Here is an 8,717-nt window from a genome sequence, read left to right on the forward strand (position 1 = left end):
GACCTCTCGCACTACCTCTACCGCGTCCACGAGGCGCCATCTGGTTCCTATACATACCAAACAATCGATATTAAGTTGATCAGTCTCAATATCGGAAGTCTAGTACTTCAAAGTCCCAAATGCATGCTCATGAACGTTTATGCCAATTATATCAAGCAGATATACTAATAGCACATAACACACACACAGAGAATGCACAGAAGCATAATCAGTCCATCCCTCAGGCTCTACAGGAACGAACTGCTCTGATACCATAATGTAACACCCTACCATACAGAGTCTTATGCTTAAGTCATAATTCAAGGATGGCAAGGTATTACGACCTCTAAAATAAAAATTTAGTACGTATAGTAGTATGAATGATTGATTATAACTAGGAGCCTTTGTAGAAAAAGGGGTAAACAAAAACCAATCGCAATTCAAAGCGCAACACTCCGATCGATAACGTAACGAACAAGGATAAACCAACGCGAGATTATATATATACAAAGGAGTGTCAAAAACAGGAATATCAAGACTCAAGATCCGGCTGCGAAGATAACCGGTCCGAGCATAACAATATATACATATGATAGAAATAAGGAAAACCCCAAAGGAAACCCAAAGGAACACAAATACATAAAACCTATTCTCCAAAATCTCCCACAAGAGGAGTATCACAGTTTGTATTATTAAATGGAGATAAAAGTATCTAAACAAAACATATAAACCAAAACATAGCCCCAAGAACAAAGGATCTTCGCAATAACAGAAGTCTCCAGCATGCATCAGCGGGACACCTCACGTCCTGCATCTGAAAACCACAAAATCCGCATGGGTGAGAACCAGAGGTTCCCAGCAGGTAACAGTTTCCACATATATAATACATAATAATAGAGGAAAGCCAAAGGCGATCCTAGAGCTTCCTCCAGATAATATCAAAGCTTATAAACAAGCTAAACCATACAAGGGCATCTGACTAAAGATTCTTCAGTCTAACTAATACTTCCCTTTCCAATTCCTTCAGACCTCCCAACCACCAGCAGGAGTATAATATAGCAAACACAGTTATATCAAACAAGGAATATACAAATAGGAGCAAGTAAGACATTTAGACAATTAGCAAGTTATATGCAGTCAAATAGGCAATCTCAAACAATTCACATAGTATGCATATGATGAATGCCTGTCCCTAGTGGCTGATGATATCATCTGTCGGTTATAGAGCCAACCCGACAAGTCCTGGTAGCTAACCATCAGACTGTCCCTCTGTCATGCATCCCCAACTCGAGTTATACTCGTCATAAACTTGATCATAATCATGATCTATATCCATCACCCTCACTGGTGAATATATACGGGGGCGAGCTCATCCGGGTCTTTCACAGTGCCCGGCCACACTTATGACATAGGGTCAGAAGAGTACCAAGTCTCAACCTGGAGCACGTGGTGGCTAGTCACTGCTACTACCCAGGGAAACTCGTAACTCCGAGAGTGGAAGTGCAAATCACAAATATCAATAATTCAGCATAAACATGCATGAATTCTCATCCATGGATCAACATCCATATCAGCCATCCGGCTTACGGTTAAATCCATAACCAGCCAATATCCATAGCATACACAGCTATTCCGGCTCACGGTTCAATCCAGAACCAGCCTATTCATAAACAATTACGGCCCTTCGGCCAATGGCATAACAAGCACTTCCACCACCATCCTCCACATCTCACATATTCATCAATGATCCTCAATGATCATTCATTTTACCTTGCTTCACTCGCAAGTTACCACAACCACTAGCTCCTTCTCTCATAGCTAGGCATATCATAATGATTTAAGATATAAGTGGTGAGTTCGGAGGCTTAGAAGTATGAAATTTGGCTTTTAAAACTCAAAAATCAACTTTGAGATGAAAACAGGGCCACGCGTACGCGCACTCCACGCGCACGCGTGGATGGCCTTAAAAACTCATCGACGCGTAAGCGTCATGCACGCTAACGCGTGGATACCAAACTTGCCCATCGGCGCGCACGCGTCAACCACGCGTACGCGCGGGTGTTCTCGTGCCCCAGGCACAACACCGGCACAGTCCTGGCATAACTCTCTGGAAAATGGCCGGGCATTGGGTGCAGCACAATCGGCGCGCCCGCGCACATCACGCGTACGCGTGGATGGCACTTCTCGGAAGATCGGCGCGTACGCGCCAGGTGCGCCCACGCGCAAGGGGTCGTTCTGCTAAAAATTTTCTAAGTTAAAAGCTGCAGAATTTCACAGGTTTACACCCCAATCTTCCAACGGACATAACTTCCTTATTTTAAATTGTTTTTCACCCGTTCTTCTAACGGCATAGACATCCCGGATCCAATTTCATTTCTAAACAGATTTGGTACAAAACGGATATCCGTAGTCCAAGTTATGTCCCGTCAAAGTATGCCCAAAAACCATATTTTCATACAAAACCACAATATGCCATTTTCAAAACAAACCATTTTCAACTCTTTCCAAAATCAACCAAAACATGCCAATTTCATCCCTTTTCTTTGAAATCAATTCAAACGTATCAAATTCAACATCAAGCCTCCTCAACTCACACATTGACACATAACCCACAATATACAAAATCACTATATCATCATTTTATCCCACTTCACCCAAGTGGCTCAAACTCAAACATATTGACATATCATATACTATTCCTCATGCCAATTCTCAACAACACCAATTCCAATAAATCATTATGGTACACAAACAACATCATACTCACCATCAACATGGTTCAACCCACAATTCAACCATAACCAATCATCAAGCATATATCACAACATGCATATTTCTCATACATCATACCACCAAGACATCAATAATCATCATCACATATATGACCACATCATATATCTCAATCATTCAACAACATCAACCATTCAATGCCTATCTTAGGGCCTCTAGCCTAAGTATTTCCTACCACATTACATATTAGATACGGGAAACCGAAACCATACCTTAGCCGATTTTCCCAAGCTCCACCGGAGCACTTCCAAATCACTTATCCACAAGCTCTCAAGGCCTCAACACCTCCAAGAACGGATTTTTCACCACCAAACCCTTTCCAAGCTTTTCAAAATCACCAATCAAGCTCCAATATCCACACATACACAACCTAAGCCACAACCATCATACCCATACACAACATCTCAAAACCCAAACATCATAAAACAACAAAATACACTAGGGTTGAGAATCTTACCACACCCAAGGTCCAAGGAGACAAGATTAACCTTCTCCTTCAAGAGAGTTGGGTCCTATAACATCAAAGAACCCAAAATCTCAACATTTCACCCATAAAACTCGAAAATAGGGGCTGAGATTTCGAACAGCAAGGTGTGGCTTACCTCAAGATTGGTTGTATGGGTTTTGTAGAGCTCTCCGCGGTGAACGCGTGGCCGCAAACGGGGCGGCAATCGGAGCTCTAGATCAAAAGTTATGGTAGTTTGAAGATCAACCAAGGGAGAGAACTTGAGAGAGTGTTCTTCCTCCCTTTCTTTCTAATTTCAGCTTGTGTGTGTAACAAATGAGGAGAGAGAATGCTGAAAACTAGGGTTTTGGTTAAGTTATGTTGGGCCAAGGGCCCACTTTGGGTCCAACTGGCCCGGTTTGGCCCGTTCGGTCCAATCTTGGTCCGAATTCTATAAAATTGGTACCAAAATTCTCGTCTCAATCTCCTCTATCACTTTTAACCATAAAAATCACATTTTTGGGCTTTCAAGAATAAATTCTCATTTATGGGTTAATTAGCCGTTAATTAACCGGGTTTTACAAATGCCCAAAAGGGAGCAGCTGGCGTCCAATGCCCACAAAGGTGTCCCAAGCAGGCGTTCAATGCCCAAGAACCCTACTAGCACGTGGAGACACTCTTAGCTCAGCCCAAACACTCACCAAGTGGGCCCCAAAAGTGGATTTTCGCACTACAAGCCTAAGCATATCATGTTTCTATAATCCTTAGTTATTAGATTAGTATATATAGGAGAATATCAACCATGTTTTAGAACACTCTACAGCATATCATATTTTCGAACACCATTATGTACAGTATGAGCCACTAAACCTCATAGGTTAAGGTTAGGAGCTCTGCTGAGTTTTATGGATTAATAAAAGTACTACTGTTCTACTTAATTTGTGTTTGATCCTCTCCTTCGTAACTATATGAACCGTAATTTATCTTATTCTACATGGGTCAGCGACTCTTTCATCGGATATCAATGAACCACTATCTTGATTATACATCTCTTAGATGGCTAATCCACGACTTCGTTTGGACTCCTCGAGACATCAGTTTAGCTGAGGTATAGGAGATTAGGGTCTTTGTGGTAAAGGCTAGAACCAAGGCACATCATTCTCTGATCTAAAAGATTCGACCTTGTCTGTGGCATTTTGAGTAGGATCACCAAGAAAATGAACTGTAAGAGCTTCACCCTCATTCAGATGGGATGCGCACTAAACCTGGTTTTCAGCCTAGAGAAAGATTGGCGGCCGCTCAAACCAGCGTTGATCATATACAGCCTGCTATAGAAGAAATCATTCATAGTTGGAGTAGACAGTAAGAAAGTATTGATCTAGAAGAACAAAGCATCTCTGAAGCATTAACCATCTTCTTATCATTAGATTCACAATTACTGAGTAACATTTTCTTTAAGTACTTTAATACTTAATCTTCTATCTGCTTAGATTTAAGATACATGTTTGTCTAAGTTGATTCTAATTCATGATTCGTATACTGTTCTTGAGTTATTTCTTTTTCGAAAATAAAAAATTAAAAATAAAATTTTCAAAACTTTTCTTTTCTTTATTAATCTTTATCTTTTGTTTGAGTCTTTTGTTCTTGTTTTTTAGAGTTCGAACTTTCTTGAGTATTCAAAAAAATTTCAAAATAGTGTCTTTTGTCTGATCTATGTCAAATCTTAAGTTTGGTGTCCATTGTGTGTTCTTTAATTGCTTGAATTTTTCGAGTTTTGTTCTTATGTTCTTCTTAGTTTCAAGTTGTTCTATTTTTTCTGTTTTAATCTTTAAATTTTAAGTTGTGTCTTTGTTGTTCTCTTTCTTCATAATTCTTATCTTTCTTTTTTATCTTATTTCGAATTCAAAGATTCAATTTTTTTCAAATTCATCTTATTTTCTTTTTCATCTTTTCAAAATCATATCTTTTTCATCTTATTTATTCTTTTCTTCTTTAAATTCAAAAAAATTTTCTTATCTTATTCAAATTTTAAAATTCAATTTCAAATTTAAAATTTAAAATTTTCAAATTTCAAGTTTCAAAATAAAATCTTTTTCAAAAATCAAATTTCAAAACCAATCTTTTCAAATCTTTTCAATTTCTATATTATCTTTTCTAATTTTAAATTTTAAATTCAAATATTTTCTAATCTTCTATCTTATCTTAATTTTAAATCTTTCTTAATTAGTTACTTATTTTCTCTTTCTTCTTTTTCAAAACTTCCTATCTAATTCTTCTCTCTTCTAATTTTCAAAAATATCTTCTCTATTTCTCCCTCTTCTTTTTCGAAATTCATTATTTAATTTTCAAATCTTTTAGTTAATTAGCTTTTATCTTTGAATTTAATTAATAAAAAAATAAAAACAAAAAGATTTTCTCTTTTTACTTCTAATTTTTGAATTCTTCTTCCCTTTTATTCAAATTCTTCTTCTCTTGTCTCTATCCTCATTCTTCTTTCTTCTTCACATCTCACAGGGAGTCCTCTATTCTTGAACATAGAGTTTCCATTCTTTTTCTTTCTTGTTTTCTTTTTCTTATTTATGAGCAGGAACAGAGATAAAGAACATCTCTTTAATCTTGACCCTGAACTTGAAAGGACCTTAAAAAGACGTTTACAACAAGCTAAAGTACAACACTCCGGAAGAAACCTCATAGAGATTTTCGAACAAGAAGCTGAAAGGATGGCAGCCGAGCCTAATAATGAAGGAGATGCAATAAAGGGTCTTTGTGAATACACTATACCAACCTTTGATTTCTATGGAAGAAGTATCTCCATACCTACCATTAGAGCAAACAACTTTGAGCTTAAGCCTCAATTAGTCTCTCTAATGCAACAGAATTGTAAATTCCATGGACTTCCACTAGAAGATCCACATCAGTTTCTATCTGAATTCTTGCAAATTTGTGACACTATTAAGACCAATGGAGTTGATCTTGAGGCCTACAGACTTATGCTCTTTCCCTTTGCGGTTAGAGGTAGAGCTAGGATATTATTGGACTCTCAACCTAAAGAAAGCCTAGACTCTTGGGAAAAATTGGTTAATGCTTTCATGGCCAAGTTCTTTTCGCCTCAGAAGATGAGCAAAATCAGAGTGGAAGTTTAAACCTTCAGACAAAAAGAAGGTGAACCCCTCTATGAAGCTTGGGAAATATACAAGCAATTGATCAGGAGATGTCCTTCTGACATGCTCTCAGAATGGTCTATCTTAGGTATCTTCAATGATGGTCTCTCTGAGATGTCCAAAATATCATTGGATAGCTCTGCAGATGGATCACTCCACTTGAAGAAAATGCCTGCAGATGTAAGAGAACTCATTGAGATGGTTGCAAACAACCAATTCATGTACACTTCTGAGAGAAATCCTATGAATAATGGGGTAGTTCAAAAGAAAGGAGTTCTTGAAGTAGACACTCTGAATGCCATATTGACTCAGAACAAGATTTTGACCCAGCAGATCAATATGATCTCTCAGCATTTGACTGGAATGCAAGCTGCAGCTGGCAGCACCGAAGAAGCTTCCTCTGAAGTAGAAGCTTATGATCTTGACCAACCTACAATGGAAGAGGTGAATTACATGGGAGAACCCTATCGAAACACCTACAATCCATCATAGAGGACATCCTAACCTTTCATGGAAGGATCAACAGAAGCCTCAGCAAGGCTTCAATAATAATCAAGGTGGAAGAAACCAGAATAGGTTCAACAACAGGCCACCATTCCCACCTTCTAAGGAACATATGGAGAATCCTAGGCAGATCCTTTCTGACTTAGCCACTATGTTCTCCAACCTCTCTAAGACCACTCATAGTTTCATAACTGAAACAAGGTCCTCTATCAGAAATTTGGAGGTACAAGTTGGTCTACTGAGCAAGAGGATCCCTGAGACTCCTCCTAACACTCTTCCTAGTAACACTAAAGTAAACCCAAGAGAAGACTGTAAGGCCATTACTATTGAAGCTGAGGCCGAATCTGAAGGGAGTAATATGGCATTGAACACTAATGATGATATCCCTAATGGGCGTTCAATGCCCAATGATATGCCATTCTTGGCATTAAACCCCAGTAAGGAAGTCCTTAATGGGTGTTCAACGCCTAATGCTACACCTTTAATGGCGTTGAACGCCCAGTAAGGTCCACCTTACTGGGCGTTCAACGCCCAAATTGGCAAAGAAGCTGGTGTTGAACGCCAGTGAAGATGTCCCCACTGGCCGTTCAATGCCCAGAAAGCTACAAGAGATAGAGTTGAACACCAGTAAGGTTATTCCTACTGAGTATTAAACACCCACTGATGAAGTTCCTATCCAAGAATTAAAGGAAACCAAGGCTCATGTAGATACCACAGAGGTCTCCTTGCAAGCACTCTTGCAATTCATGAGTTTTAATGAATACTCATCCTTTGATGAGGATGAGGAAACTAGGGAAGAGCAAGTTGCTCGCTACCTAGAAGCTCTCATAAAACTAAATGCCAAGTTATTTGGAATAAAGACATTGGAAGAAGAACCTCCAATGCTTACCAAAGAACTCAATGCTTTGGTTCAGCAGAAGCTGCCTTAAAAGCTTCCGGATCCCGGACGCTTCCTAATTTCTTGCACGATAGGCACCATGACCTTTGAAAAGGCACTTTGTGACCTAGGGTTAAGTATAAACCTCATGCCACTCTCTGTGATGGATAAGTTGGGAGTTTTTGAGGTAGAAGCTGCAATATCACACTAGAGATGACAGACAAGTCAATGAAAAAAGCAAATGGCCTTGTAGAGGATGTCCTGGTGAAGGTTGAAGACCTTTACATCTGTGCTAACTTCATAATCTTAGATACTGGGAAGATGAGGATGAGTTCATCATCCTTGGAAGACCTTTCCTATCCACTCCAAATGCTATCATTGATGTAGCAAAGGGAGAATTAATTTTACAATTAGGGGATGAGCACATCTTATTCAAGATGCCTCACCCTAACTCTCCCTATAAGAAAAGAGAGATAACTGTGCAACACTTAGTGTTGCAACCATCTCTTTCAGTGCAGAGCTTTACTAAGCCCCCAGACACCAATTCTAAGTTTGGTGTTGGGCAGCCATCAACAAGCACTGAGACCAAAGGTATTAAGAAGAAAGTACTTAAAGGCTGGAAGGACAAAAGGATCCCCACTGAAGGCCTCTCACCTGGCATGAGAGTGGTCTTCACCAAGAAACTAGTCATACCACATACAATGAGTCGCATCCTGTCTCTAGAGCATGTGGAGCTCATCCGTGAGAAGACAGGAAGAAAGTTCACTATAAGGGGTGAAATTCTAAGCCCATATCCATCTCCGTAAGGAGCTAACCGTTAAGCTAGTGATGATAAAGAAGCACTTGTTGGGAGGCAATCCAACCATAGTTATCATTTATGTTTTTCTTTGAAGTTGTTTTTCTTTGTTATTTTCTTTAAGTTCATTATCATGTGCATCAGTCAGAATAGAGACAGAAACGT

At 39.1% G+C, this 8,717-nt stretch overlaps 1 non-coding gene across 1 annotated transcript; it reads right to left on the reverse strand.

The window, feature by feature from the left end:
* Positions 1-6,336: 6,336 nt before the first annotated feature.
* Positions 6,337-6,445, reverse strand: LOC112794004 (small nucleolar RNA R71). The gene has a single exon (XR_003198686.1). It is a non-coding gene; the product is annotated as a small nucleolar RNA R71 (small nucleolar RNA).
* Between the last annotated feature and the right edge of the window lie 2,272 nt (positions 6,446-8,717).

The sequence above is a fragment of the Arachis hypogaea genome, chromosome 3 (genome assembly GCF_003086295.3).
Source record: "Arachis hypogaea cultivar Tifrunner chromosome 3, arahy.Tifrunner.gnm2.J5K5, whole genome shotgun sequence".
In the NCBI taxonomy this organism is placed as follows: Eukaryota; Viridiplantae; Streptophyta; class Magnoliopsida; order Fabales; family Fabaceae; genus Arachis; species Arachis hypogaea.